Source organism: Alligator mississippiensis, chromosome 3 (genome assembly GCF_030867095.1).
Source record: "Alligator mississippiensis isolate rAllMis1 chromosome 3, rAllMis1, whole genome shotgun sequence".
Lineage (NCBI taxonomy): Eukaryota > Metazoa > Chordata > Crocodylia > Alligatoridae > Alligator > Alligator mississippiensis.
Window position 1 is genome coordinate 124325784 of NC_081826.1, and position 15230 is coordinate 124341013.

Below are 15230 nucleotides of genomic sequence, written 5' to 3' on the forward strand. Positions count from 1 at the left end.
GTTTGCAATGCTTCTTGCTGGCTAAAATTTGATTAAATCCCATCTCTGTACTATCTGTAACAAGTTGGAGAGTCATTGTATAATGACTAGGCAGTGATTCTCAACCAGGATGCCTGCGATGCTGCAACATAATCCTCTGAAGGGTACTGTGAGGTGCCTCTTAATATTAGGATTGTTAGGTGTGCAGACAAAAATTTAAAATAAGAATCCATGGTGTCAAAACCACTCTGCCCTGTTGAGGTCTTTCTAAGCTCTTTGCAACAGAAGAATCACTCTATTTTCCCATATTCAAAAACTAAGCAAAAGCTAAGAGTTGGCACTTTCCAAGGGGTGTCTTGACTTTGAGGGGAGGGGTGCCTTGAGTTTAAAGAGGTTGGGAAGTGACTGAAGTAGGGTATTGTTCATTTATGAATTCAATTTCACAATAGATTTTGAACATGTAAAATTCTATTTAAGATTTAAATGTTAATATATTATCTTGCATTCTTTTTTGTCACCAAATCCTGATTCCATTGAAAGCAACAAAACACCTGTTATCTTCAGAAGGACCAAGATTTAGTCCAGATAAATGTGGAGTTTTTAAAACATTTTTTTTTTTATTTGAGACTTGGATTATAACTTGCTTGGTTTTCAAGACCTAATTGCAGCCTGGATCAACAACAAAGAAACATTTAATCATCCAAATATATTTATATATTACAGTATTATATGTTACAAACTCAAGGCTAATCAGTAAGGCAGCTAAATAAATGAGTGGAGAAATGGAAATGAATTTTATAAAAGCCAAAATTAGGAGCTGGTATGGAAATGAAAAGCTGAATTCTTCTCTCTTCCTATAACTAACCCTATGGGAAGAATAACAACAGTAAATTTCATGCAGTTAAAGACTGAGGTGTTCCACAACACCTCTTGTTAAGTATATTTCATCACTTGCATCTCACTGCTCTCTATCCTGCTGTTTAATTCAACTTTGTTTTGAAACAATCATTACCAATTTATCAGGGACCCCCGTGACTCAAAATAATGAGTTTAATAAGCTATTTTTTTTTTTAATCAACAGGCTATTTTGATCAACAGGCCTGGCTAATTGTTGTCTGGACTGGTATATTTCAGTTAAGTGGGACTCTTTAGCCTAGAAAAGCACACGCTCAGGGGTGACCTGGTGTCTCCTGTAAGTACATAAGGGGTGTGCATCAGGATCTGTGGAAATGTCTGTTCACCAGAGCACCCCGTGGGATAATGAGGACCAATGGTCATAAACTCCTCCATGACCGTTTTAGACTGGACGTAAGGAAAAACTTCTTTACTGTCCAAGCCCCCAAGGCCTGGAATAGACTCCCTCCAGAGGTGGTGCAAGCACCTACTCTGGACTCATTCAAGAAATGTTTGGATGCTTATCTTGCTGGGATCCCTTGACCCTAGCTGACTTCCTGCCCCTGGGGCAGGGGCCTGGACTTGAAGATCTCTTGAGGTCCCTTCCAGCCCTAATGTCTATGAAATCTATGAAGTGCTTGACAAAATACAATTGAGAACCTTTAGCTAATTCCTGTTGGTAAAGCCCCTTGAAGTCTTGACAGCTCTGCCAGGTTTCCAGCCTCCATTCTAACCCTGCTGTTCCTAATTAATTACAGCAGTACTTGAGGGCCAAATGAAGGGGTTCTAGGCCACTGTGCTAGGCATTGTACAAACGCAGAATAGTACAAGGCTTTGTCCCAAAGAGTTGACAATGTAAAGTATAGTCTAAGCCAATGGTTTTCAAAATGTGTTCTATAGAGCTGTTCCACAATAGATCATCAGAAGCTCTGCAAAGAAATTGAGGGCAATAACAAAGCAGGCTGGGAAGCCATGTGCAACCATTGCCAGGCTGTGTCACCTTGGCCCCATGTCAGCTTGCACAGCCGGAAGAGCCCAGGCATATGGGTTCCACAGCAGAAGTGATATTAAAGGGTTCTGTTGTTGCCCTGTGGGGTCAGGCCAACTCTCAGGATCTCAATATTGCACGGTTAGACAGGAGGGCGTGGTGTACAATTGCACATGCACACACTAAAAAATCAATTAGGTGCACACACATACTCTAGATGCATGTACCCCCACCAGATATACACACACACACACTACCAATTCAGGCACATACACATCCAAAATTACCAGCCTAGGCACATGTACACCTATCACCAAGTCAAGCACCTACACACACTATACAGACCAAAAGACATTAGACCAGGATCAATTACCAATACCTGCACATCCAGTACACATACATGGATCACTAATTTGTATATCATGCACACAATGGCATACATGTATATTGGTTCACATACATACCACTCACCTACACACATACACACACACAGGTGAGTTCCTAACTTGGGTGTTGTGGTGTATATGTATGTGTACTTGGGATACCTGGGGGAAGGTTAAAGTAAGAGAGAGAGAGTGAAAGTGTAGGGGGTGAAAGTTGCTGGGACTGGGATTAGAACTGGTAGACTAGAAAGAGACATGGGCTGACAAGCTGAGGCTTGGGGTTACTTTAGGTTACTGCTGGTGGAAACTGAGATGAAAGTTGCCAGTGCTGGGATTAGAACCAGCAGACTGGAGGGAAGTTGGGGTAACTTAAGGTTAATTGGTGTTAATTGAAAGCAGAAAGCTGGCAGAGCGAAGGAGCAATGATGGGGAGAAGCCCGGAGGCTGGAGCTGGAGCAAGGAGGCTACAGGGGAGCCAAGAGGTATGTGGGGAGAGGAAAACTGGGAGAGGGGCTGCAGGGGAGGGGAGGTAAGGGGGGAGGCTGGAGAACACAGAGAGAGAGTGAAAGAGAAGGCAGAGAGAGATAGGGATTGGGAAGAGGTGGCAAGAGGCAAAAAGTGGTGGGAGCAAGGCTGAGAGCCTGCAGAAAGCAACAGGGCTGAGAGCCTGCAGAAAAGGGACAGAGAGGAGACAAAAGGTGGTGAGAACAGGGCTGAGAGAGAGACAGAGACCAGAATTTAAGATAGGGAAGGGACTGGGACTCAGTAAAACACAACCCAACTCGGGGTTACAAATGACAGTGGTTTTATTGAACAGGGGAGATGGTGACATGATATTTTATTGGTTCCTTTGTGTATGTGCGTGCGCATGTCGTCCCTGCCCCACACACACACAGACAAAGGCAGCAGGGGTTAAAGAGGCTTGGTGCAGGGGCTGAAGTCTTGGAGCAGAGAGAGAGAGTCCAAATTGGAGGAGGAAATATGCCGGTGATATCTACCCATCCCAGGCTGAAAGTGGGTCCTTGATGGCCAGTTGGGGTCTCCTTCAGCTCGGTGTTGTCCAGAGGGGGTCGCCGGCAGGGCCTCTGGGGTGGATAAGTGGTGTGATGTGGAGCTTGTCTGGTCCAGATGGAAATGGTGTTCCCAAGGAGTCAGTCTTCACTACCCCTTTTATGGGGCAGACTACCTCTGATCTCCTATGGGGAGGGCCTGTCCAGGCAAGGTTACTCCTGTTCCAGGTGTTCATACTGAGCATGTGCAGTCTTGGCACAATGGTGGGTTGCCTCATCTTTTGTTTCTTGAATGCTGAGGGTGGTTCCAAGGGCTGGATAGTTGGTCCAGGTATTGGTGTTGATGGTTTGGTCATTCAGAGGGAGCTATTTTTAGACCTACTGCCATTGTCTCTCAAGCACCCTCATTCATCCCCATTCATTGAGAAACCAAGTTACATAGGAGGGGTAGTATAAGTCGTAGGTTACACAACTAGGCATGAGGATAAGATGGAGGCTTGACATTACAAGATGGAAACTTGACATGACTTATGCTAACTTGCACATATAGGCCTAAAACAGTAATCACACAATATAAAAGCAGTAAAAAAATCGATACAAACATAATACTTATCCCTTATAAAACAGTGGATATCTATATCAAAATAGCAGGGCACTTATTTGCAGAGGGGAGAGAAATAAAACTTACTACCTAAAATAAAATGTTAAAGCTTATCCTACACCTTAGCTTACTTATACTTGTCTCTCCCTCTCTATTCCCTATAGATAAAATCAGAAATAGTTGGGGAAGGGGAGAGAATGCATTTCAAAAGAAAAAAAAAAAGAAAAACTGGAGGTTTTGCTACACTATGACTTTAGGAAGTTTGAAAATCCCTGATTTAAGTGGAAATGGGGACCGGTGTGGAGGAAGAAATGACACAGTGCACAAGCTCAGTGAACAATATAAGGAGAATGTTCATTCCATGCTTTTCTCAGAGAAGAATTTAGTTCAGCAGCCATAAGCTAAGTGGAAAAAATAGGGAAACAAAGAATGAAAGTAACTTCTTTCATCCTCTTCCCCTCCTGTCAGTGTGGAGTGAAGCAGAGGCTAAATTGATAGGGGATGGAGCAGGCGGGAGAAGCTACTAACATGCTTGGTATGAAGCTAGCAATATAATTTAGAAAATGTTTGCCAGTATAGTTTGTGTTTGTTCAGAGAACAAAATAATCTACTCTAGCCAAAGCATTTATTTGCTTAACACTGCAACTTTTACTGACAGACAAAAGTTCCCCCCCCTCTAATGCTATACCAGATGAAATATATTGTGTAGACTTGGCTTTAGGGAAGGTTTCCATTTCAACGTTTTCCCTCTTATACTTTCCACAGGTGGTGTGATGTGGAATGATAGTCCAGCTGAGACATAAATGAGGAACCTAAAGGTGTATGGAAAGGCGGGCAAGCAAGATGGTTAATGTTTCTGCCAATGCTGTAAATTAATGACACTGTCATGGTTTTTGGACTGTGAGTTTTGTAGCATTTGAGAATCTTGTCATTTAAGAAGAAAAAGGTTCACTGCCAGTTCATAGATCAGTTGTGTTTAATTTAGACACTATATATTTTTTCTGACGCATTCTAATTAGACACATTCTAATTGGCACTCCAATTAAAGTGTTCCACAAGCCTCACTGTCTTGTGTATTCAGTGTCCCATTGCCATTTTAAAGTGCAGGACACTGAATACATGTGATGCTGCGGTGTTTTAATTAGAGCAGCTCTCCAGTGAGCTGTCAGTGGGCTGAGTGCCTCCTGAGTTGTGAGGGGGTCTTGATCCTTCCCTCTGTGGCAATGGTGCCCCCTGGGGCTTCCTGGGTGGGAAGCTAGTTTCCCAGGGTCTTCCCTAGCTTTGCAGGAATCATCTGGCCAGATCTAACACTTCCCCAAGCCCACCAGGGCCTCCAGCACCCTGTGCACTGTCTCTGCAACTTTTCTGCTGCCTGGAACCATGCAGGAACAGGCTGGCTTGCTCCTGGGGCAATGTGGGGAGGTGGCAGGAGGACAGGTGTGTGTGCTGGCAGCAGGGACAGTGCATGGGGCATTGGAAACCTGGGCAGGCTCAGAGAAACTTGGGCTTGGTGGGCTTCCAGCACCCTGTACACCATCCCTGCTGCCTCCTCCAGCCACCAGCACACCCAGCCACCCTCCTGCCACTTCCCTGTGCTGCCTCAAGGGCAAGCCAGCCCATTCCCAGGCAGTCCCAGGCAGCGGAAAGATGGCAGGGACAGTGCACAGGGCTCTGGAAGCCCTGGTAGGCTCAGGTAGGAGTTGGATCTGCTGGGTGCTGCCTCCAAGCTGCAACAGTTCCAGTCTACTAGCAGCCCCATTCAGGTGGCCCTGGGGGGTGCCACTGCCATGGAGGGAAGGACTGGGGCCTCCTGCAGCTCAGGAGCTGCTCGACCGGCCAGCAGATCTCCCCTGGACTATGGGAGAGGCAGGCAGGCTCTGCCAGGAAGAAAAGAAAAAGGATTGGGCCCCTTAGCAGTTCTATAGCGAGGGGCCTGATCCTTTTTTCTGTGGAGCCTGCCTACCTCTCCTGCAGCTGGAGGGGGGAGGGGGTGGGCATGAACTGACAGCTGCATTATTGCAATTTGCAACATTGCAAATGAAACTACATCCAGATGTAGTTTAGTTTGCAACAATGCAAAGTCATTTAAAACCACCAGAACTGGCACACTATATTGAGTGATGCCATTCAAGCCAGATAAATTATATTTTCATCATGTGCACATTGTGATGACCATCACATGTACAAGCGTCCAGAGATAATAAAAATCAGCAAACGCTTAGTAGATGCCAGCAAGAGAAGTTGGTGAATTTTGTCTTTGTTGCTATAGCAACATAGTTAACACTAAAATCAATGTGCTGAAAGAGAGCTGCATTAAATTGTTTTTCCCTTTCTCCCCTGGTTCATGCTTACAAAGCAATATACTATCTGCCAAGGTGTAAAGAAACCAATTTTTATTTCTTGTTTATTACCTCACAAGTTGAGAATTTGTTTGGAAAAGGTTGAGGCCAAAAATGTCACTTAGTAGGCAGCAACTAAAATAAATTTCAGTGTGCTACCCAAAGAGTGGCAGTGAGAATTGGAAAAGGATTGAGAGAGTTTATGTATTTAACTATCTGAATCAGGTTTTAAAGACCTAATACAAAATTGAAAAATGCTATAAGAGAATATAGTAAAAATGTATACCCAGATTTAAATGACTTTACACAAAACAGATTGGGTTTTGATTGCTGCAGGACTATTTGGTTTTATATGTTGTGTTATTTCCACTGATGCAGCTCTGTGGGTTTCTTTCACCTTGATTTATTCTATTCTCTGTTGGTTCTGTTTCTGGTGAAATAACTTGAAAACAGACTGAAAACTAGTTTTCATAAATTCAACCATTTTCATTACTAACAGCTTTCTCCAGTTAAGAATACATCTGTAGTTCTAGTACATTTGTAAGTAACCAAGTGACATCACAGATATGGCCAAAGGTGTTTGCCACTCAGAATTGTGAATTTTTATTTCTGTTTTCCACTCTAGAGATTTTTTTCCCTAGAAATGTATTTTACTTTGGCTTGAAGTTACCTTATGTAGTTTAGCCACAACATAAGAATGATAACTGAGACAAAGTACTAGGTAGGAGATGGAGAAATGGAATACAATTTAGGCATGAGTGGGGAGGGCCATTTCTGTTTATAGATTTTCAAGATGGAAAATAAGATTCTTTTTTTCTTAGCGTCCCATTAAAAAAAATACTACTGAGGAGATTTTCTCCTGAGTGTCCACAGCAGCTTCATCACCCATCTGTCAGGAGGCAAATCGCAACTGTGTGCTGCTTCTATACTCCAACATCACAAACCCAGTCAGCCTCAGGTCCTCAGGAGAAGGCGTGGGCAGGTCAATGCAATACATGCAAGCATCTTCTAGAACAATGTCACGTGGTCAGAAACCCCTTAAAATAATGCCCATGTAGCTAGGATTAGAATCCTATAAGATGGTAGCCTTGTCTACCTCCGGCTCCAGCCTTTAGGGCTGTATAAGGAGGGGGCAGAGAGGGAAGGCAGTGACAAATCTGGCCTGCAGCTTGGGGATTGCTTCCGGGCTAGGGAGACCAGTGGAACACAAGAGGTAGGTCTGCCAGAGGGGACCACATGGCATGTGAAAGCCACCACAAGCCTCAGTCAATCTAGGGAATTCAAGACCACATATGACTTCATCAGTAAAGTCATCATCAAGGATAAAGTGTGTCCAACTTGACCTGCATTTGACCCTTCATGTCATACCCTGATTATGAGTTATGTTAGCAACCAGAGAATGATGCTGCTCACCAGAAATCCCTTCCAGAGACATTAGAGGCAGCAGAGGTAAGCAGGGCAATACTGATGCCATGTTATGCTGACCACTTTTCTCTAACGGGTCTGTCATGCATGTGAAACCTTCAGCAATACACCATAGTTCATAATTGTGTGTTTGTGTACAACTTAATCTACACATTGTCAAGCATGTAAAAGAACAAGGAGTTTGGTACAACAATCCATAGCAACAACAAAATGCATTACCTTATTGTTTAAAAGAGAAAACAGAATTAAAATGTGGGCTAAAAACCCTACAATGTAGGAAGCAGCATAACTCTGATTAAATCATAATCATTCTTCTAATTATTTTGTGGGGTGTTAAGCTAAAGCTAGAGTGTTCTGTAAAATTTAAGATGCCATGCAAGTGAGCGAGAATATAAAAACCACCAGTCTCCTGTCTAACCTAGATTAATAGCATACATGATAGTAACCCTTAATTTGAATACCTGTATTGCTAACTGTGAAGTGAAAACAAACAAGCCTCTTTTACAGCACTTACTTGCCTGTTTCATACTGTATAATAGTATTACACTACATGCTATTCTAACTTATAATAATGCTATACCAAGAACAAGTATAGCAATCTACATTGAGTTATGCAGCTTTGGTTTACAATCTAAAACCTTAATTATATATGAGGGAATTTACCATAATGTAAGACTTTTAACTTTAAGACTTAAGACTTTTGATACTGTCTCACTGCAGTCTTATATTTTAAGCTAAGGCAATAGCTTCAGCTAGACTGTGTATTGAGGTAGTTGAATTATTGATGGTTTCCTGAATGTCTGTCCAAAGTTCAGTACTGTTTGATATCTACGTTCATGATGTGGGTGATAGGATGATGTGGGTGATGTGTACCTCTGGATAAATCTACGGACAGCACCAGGTTGGATGGGGTAGCAGAAACTTTAAAGGATAGGGTTAGGATTCAAAAGGACCTTATTAAAGTGGAACAGCTGTCTGAAATAGATGGGATGAAATTCAGTAAGGACAAGGGCAACATTGACACTTAAGCAAGGGATTAGCTTAGTTGAAAGGGACCTGGGGGGTTATAGTGAATCACAAGCTGAATATGAATCACCGACGTAATGCTGTTTGAGGAGAGAAGGCGGGGGAGAGGAAAAAACTGAAGAGAGTCCTAGGATATATTAACAAGAGGGTTGTATGCAAGTTGAGGGAAGTGACTCTTCCACGCTTTAGCATAGGTAAGGCCTCTCCAGGAGTATTACATTCAGTTTTGGGCACCACAGTTCAAGAAGTATGTGGGTAAATGGGAGAGTCAAGAAGAGAGCAAAACAGTGGCGTAACTGAGGTGGGAACAACTGGGGCAGCAGCCCTGGGCAAAATCTGTGGAGGGGGAGAATAGCTGCTGTGCAGCTAGTGCCCATGACACTTTTGACAGCACAACAGCTGGCGTGTCTCCTTGTGCCACTGCTGTCCGGGGTGTGGAGCTGCCTTGTCACAGCTCTGGCAATAAGAATGATTAGAAGTGTAGGAAAAATGACATATGAAGAAAAGATGAAAGAAGTGGAATTATGTAATCTACAGAAAAGACTAATGAGGATTTGAACACAGCCTTCAAAATCTAAAATAGTTTTTATAAAAAGGATGGCAATCACTTGTTCTCTGTTTCCCACAATGAACAGGGCAGGAAGTAATGGGTTTAAATTACAACAATGGAGATACAGATTAGAAATGAAGAAGAAACTTGCAACTCTGAGGAAGGATAAGCATTATTGTAACATCTCCTTGGGTAAAATCTGTCACTAGAATTTTTTAGGTACAGATTGGATGAACGTTTGTCTGGGAGTGGTGGACTAGGTGACTTTGACATCTTTTCCAGCTCAAGTTTTCAATGCCTCTGTGTTGCCAAGCATAAAGCATAAGTGTATATGTGCACATTCACCTCTGTGCTAAAGTGTGTGTGTATTTTAGGAAGTTCTAAAAAAATAATTAAAACAATTATGAAGAAAAGCTGGTAAAAATAACTCTTTTGAAACAGAGGCTTCAGCAAAGCAGAAGGCATATATGATCCTCAGTTAAAACTTTTCAGTTAAAGGGGAAATTTGCAAGTTCACAATACAATATTCCCAGGCACATCAGAAATATTTAATAGCCATGAAAAATATAGAAAAAACTCCAGAAGAATATTATTTTCAAAGTATAAAAATTCTTTGACGTGCTTCTTGACTTGTTAATCAGCTTCTGTAGTATACCGACATATTCTTCCCTGAAATCCAGATACAATCCATGTCTGTAGCTGTACCCTGATGTAACCCTTCAGTTAATTGGAAGAACTTAAGCAAAAATGTAAGGCATTCCATGTCCTTAGCCCTGTAGGAGGGAACATTTATTGTGGTTAATTTTAACACTGCAACATTTTGTCCTGTATCACAACTGCTTTGAGATGTATGTTTTAAAGCTGCTTTACTATACAGGAAGGACAGTAGGTAGAAAGAGCTTGAATGCCTACTATTCAGCTTTTGAAAAATCATCTAGGGAGTGTTCATGCTTAACTTCTTTCCTTTCTTTAGATTCCCATTCAACCTTGTGTATTTTTATTTGACTGAAATGTTGTATTCTGAGCTCAAAAGAATTACTGTTTGAGGAGCCACATGGGTACTTATAGCATTTACTAAGTGTATTGTCTCTGTTATAGTGCCTGAAAATCCATATTGCATTAACCTTTTTTACCACACCAACATCTGTCTCTTAAAACTGAAATGCAAAAAACCTGTGATTAGGAGGAAGATGACCTATAAAACTTGCATTTAGTATTTTTCAGGGAGTTGAGCATGGTGGAATTTAGATCACAACTGAGCACTTAAGTCTAGTTATGTGTCTAATAGGTGCATTAGAAACTGACCCTATATCTCTTTCATTCTCTCCTCATAAATTAATTACTTTTGTCTCTTCATTGGCTATTGTTGCTGCACTCTGGACTCCTTCCAGTTTCAAAGAAATCACAGAGAAGTAAGGGTGGAAGGGGCCTCCAGAGATCATCTGGTCAAACCTCCTGTTGGAGTCAAGATCATCCCTATCCAAATCATCCTCCGCAAATCCAAAACCTAATCTCTTAGTAAAACTATGGTCAACCTTGATACACCACAAGACATAACACCCTAACCTGCTACAGGTGAAGCAAGGGGAACCTGGCAACCAACATCTCACTTCTGGAAAAGGTTGTTAATATATGCTCAAGAGATGCCAAGTAGAGAGCCATGCCCCCCACTACAGAGGAGGGCAAAAATACCCACAGTCTATAAAAATTTGACCATGGGGTAAAATTTCTTCCTGAGCCCAAATATGGTGATTGGTCTGACCATGAATGGATGGGCAGGGAACCTCCAGCTTTAAGTCCCAGGAGGAGCATTAGCACACCTGAGTCAGAATTTGCAGCCTTGACTGCAGCCAACATCCAGTGCCTCTGAGGAAAGCTTAACTCCCCACGCCCATAAAACCTCCAAACTCCTACATACTCACCAGACGCATATAGCAGAAAAGGGGGAAAAAAAAGGGCGGGGGGGCAGGGGGATTCCTTCTCAGCCCCATGCAGCAACCAGCAAAGCCCAGAAGCATGGGAAATAATCAGAGTAGAATATTGACATAGCTATTATGGTTGGAAGGGATCTTAGGAGGTCAGATAATCTACTTCCTGCTCAAAGTAAGACTGTCCCTAACTAGATCATCCCAGCCAAGGCTTTGTCTAGCTGGGTATTAAAAATCTGCAAGGATGGAGAGTCCACTACCTCTCTGGGTAGCCTCTTCCGGTGTTTTTCTAGTGAGAATTTTTCTTAATGTCTAATCTAAACTTCCCTTGTGGCAGGGAAGATCTGCATCTGCATCAGCAGTGGCAATTTATGTCATCTCCCACCACTGAGAACAGTGTAGCTCCATCTGCATTGGAAGCCTCCTTCAGGAAGTGGAAGGCTGCTGTTAAATCCTCTCTTAGTTTCCTCTTCTCCAGACTAAATAATCCCTGTTCCCTCAGCCTCTCCTCCAGAAGTCTTTTGCCCCAGCCCCCTAATAATTCCTATTGCCCTCCCCTGGACTTGTTCCAATTTGTCTGCATCCTTTCTGTATCTGGGGGCCCAAAACTGAACACAGTACTCCAGATGTGGCCTCATCAGTGCTGAATAGAGGGGAAGGATCACTTCCCTTGATCTGCTGGCAATGTTCTTACTAATGCAGCCCAGCATGCTGTTAGCCTTCTTGGCAACAAGGGCACACTCTCTTGGCTCATATTCAGCTTATTCTCCACTGTACCCTCCAGGTCTTTCTCTTCAGAGCTGCTGCTTAGCGAGTTAGCCCCCAGCCGATACTGGTGCATGGGATTGTTTCATCCTTAGTGTAGGATTTGGAACTTGTCCTTATTGAACCTCATGCGACTTCTTTTGGTCCAATCCTCCAATTTGTCTAGGTCTCTCTGAATCCTAGCCCCACCCTACTACTTCCCCCATCTTGGTGTCATATGCAAACTTGCTGAGGGTGCCATGCCATTTTCCAGGTCACTGATGAAACCAGCCCCAGGAACGATCCCATGAGCACTCCACTTCATAACAGCTGCCAACTAGATACTGAGCCATTGACTACTACCCTTTGAGCCTGATGATCCAGTCAATTTTCTATTCACTTTACAGTCCATTCATCCAACCTAGACTTCCTTAGCTTGCTTGTAAGAAGGTTGTCAGAGACTATATCAATAGCGTTGCTAATGTCAAGGTAGATCACATCCACTGCTCTTCTTGTGTCAAATCCTCCAATTTGTTGAGATCTCTGTGAATCTTAGCCCTACCGTCCAGCTTACCTACTACCCTCACAGCTTGTTGTCATCTGCAAACTTGCTGAGTGTACACTCCATCCCATCTCCCAGATTGAAGACAATAAACAAAACTGGCCCCAGGACCAGCCATCTAACCATTGACTACTGCCCTCTGAGCCTGTAGATCCTGCCAGTCTTCTATCCCCCTTACAGGCCGTATATCCAACCCAGACTTCCTTAGGTAGTTTGCAAGAATGTTGTGGGAGACTCTATCAAAAGCCTTACTCAATTCAAGGTATATCAAGCCCATTGCTCTCTCCACGTGCACAGAGCCAGTCTTCTTGTCAAGAAGGCAATCAGGTTGGTCAGGCATGACTTGCCCTTGGTGAATCAATGCTGACTGTTCCTTATTACCTTCTTCTCCAAGTGCTTAGAAATGGATTCCTTGAGGACCTGCTCCATGCTTTTTCCAGGGACTGAGGTGAGGCGGACCAGTTTGTAGTTCCGTGGATCCTCCTCCTTCCCTGTCTTAAAGATGGGCACTTTATTTGCCCTTTTCGAGTCATCAGGGGCCTCTCCCAATCATCATGAGTTTTCACATCAGCCAGCTTCTTCAGCACCCTCAGGTGCATCCTGTCCAGCTTGATGGCCTTGTACATGCCCAGCTTTTCTAAATAGTCTCTTAACTGCTTTTTTGCCACTGTTCACTGCACACCTTCTCCCCAAATTGTTCTTGGAATTGTCCTGCCTGTGAAGACTTAAGTAAGTTGTGGGGGACTGACAGTGTCTGGGGGCAGTTGCCGACCCCTGGTTGGTGTTTGCCACTGGCCCCCCTCCCCCCGCCCCACCTCCTGCCCGCCACTGACAGCACCAGTGGTGTCTGCAGGAGCTCCTGCTTACCGCTGCTGTGCTCCCATCACCGCTGTGCCCCCCCTAGCTGCTGGAGGCATGCATCGTTCATGCCTTAGACTCCCTGTCAAAGGGAGGGGTGTGGCAAGCTGACTGATGAACTGCTTGCAAACTGCCCTATTTGCTGTCCCTTTTCTCTCGCTCCCTGTTCACTTGGGGAGTCTCCTTTTATACCCTCCTGGGCCTGGACTGACTCCATCCCCTTGTTAGGGCTTTTGTCAGGCACAGACAGCAGTCACACAGCAGTGACCCAGTTAGCATTACTCCTAGATGCTCAAAACACAGGCCTAAACACACAGCCCACCACAAAAATGCTCAGTAAGCCATGTATATAGACAGCCCTGGCTTACTTACCTTCCCAGAGCAGGATCTGATGCCTGGCACCTCTTCCATTTATTCTTCTTGCTCCCAGTGAACTGCCTTAATTTCATCCTGTTAGCTCCAGCCCACCTTTCCAATCTGTCAAGATCATTCTGAATTGTCCTGTCTTCCAGTTGTTCACCATCCTTCCCAGTTTTGTGTTGCCTGAAAACTTGCTTGAAAAGCTTTCTATGCTAGCATCCAAATAATTAATAAACAGATTGAACAGCACTGGACCCAGGACAGTCCCCATGTGGGACTCCACACAAAACATCCTGCCATTCTTGCATGGATCCATTTATAATTACCCTTTGCTTGTGGCTATTGAACCAGTTGTCTATTCACCCTATAGTACTGTCCAGCCATTTTTTCAATAACTACTTCAGTGCAAGCAGATAATGCTAACATTCAGAATTCAAATTCAGTCATATATGAGTCAAAGATAGAGCCAATTTTACACTTCTATTTATGCTTTTACATGTATGCTTTGGACTTTTTGTGCAGCCATGTTGCATTACAATGTTATGTTTGATTTGTTGTCCATGTCTTTCTCTGCCAGTATTACTGCTTTCCAAGTTTTTTTACATGGTAGATATTTGTAGCAGATAATATCTTTATACATAAATATAGATTACTGTATTTACTCAAGTGCAAGATGAGGGTTTTTTCTCCAGTGGGGAAAAAAACAACCCTTGTCTTATAATTGTATATGAGGAATCCTCATTAAATACATGGTCTATCATTAAACTGCTGCCAGAAGAAGCATTTACTTTGTAATGAAAACAGACTATGAAATTGATTAGGTGTAGCCAACACTGAGCATGACTAAAACACATGGTTCATAGGAGACAAACATTTATGGGAACTTTTTAATTAAAAAAAACAAGCAAACAAACAAAAAAAAAAAGTGTGGGTATTTCCTCCACACAGAACTAGCACTGGGCCTGGAGGTACTACAATACCAGACTAGCACCAGGAGGGCCAGAGGCAGCCCTGACAACCTCTCTTTGATGCCAAAATTGATATGCTGATGGGAACCTACCACCAGCATAAGTCAGTGAAGCCTATCTAAATAAAATATGTGGTAGTGCCCATTGCACACAGTCCCCCTCAGCACTGACTCTTTTTCAAGTCTTGGTCATCCACTACATTTAATACATTTTTACTTCCTTTTCATGCTGGCAACTGAGCTGCACCTTTCTTTCCCATTTCCAGTGATTCCTGTTTCTTCACTATCCTTAACTGTTTGGCAAACGTCATCAAACAGGGCCCCCAAAAGTTCTTCCAGAGTCCCTCCTGTCACCCACTTTCTCAGCCTGTCATATATTAGCGTGGCCCCGAGGTGGAGCTAGACCAGATTACCCTGCGTCTCATCTGCATATACAGGTTTCCCGTGATTTTATACAGGTTCTTTATATGTGAATTCGCTCTTATGTGATGAGCGTATTTAAACCCATAATTCATTATATGCAAGGTAAATTCACTCTTATGTGATCAGTATAGATGCTCCTCCCCCCCAACCAAGCAGGTGAGTCTGTGGGGAAAGGGCTGTGGCCCCACTCACC

The 15230-nt window shown here is 43.3% G+C and overlaps 1 long non-coding RNA gene across 1 annotated transcript; it reads left to right on the forward strand.

The window, feature by feature from the left end:
• The first annotated feature begins 1708 nt into the window (after window positions 1-1708).
• Window positions 1709-14416, forward strand: LOC132249374 (uncharacterized). The gene is made up of 2 exons (XR_009460844.1): window positions 1709-2726; window positions 4621-14416. It is a non-coding gene; the product is annotated as an uncharacterized LOC132249374 (long non-coding RNA).
• Window positions 14417-15230: the final 814 nt, after the last annotated feature.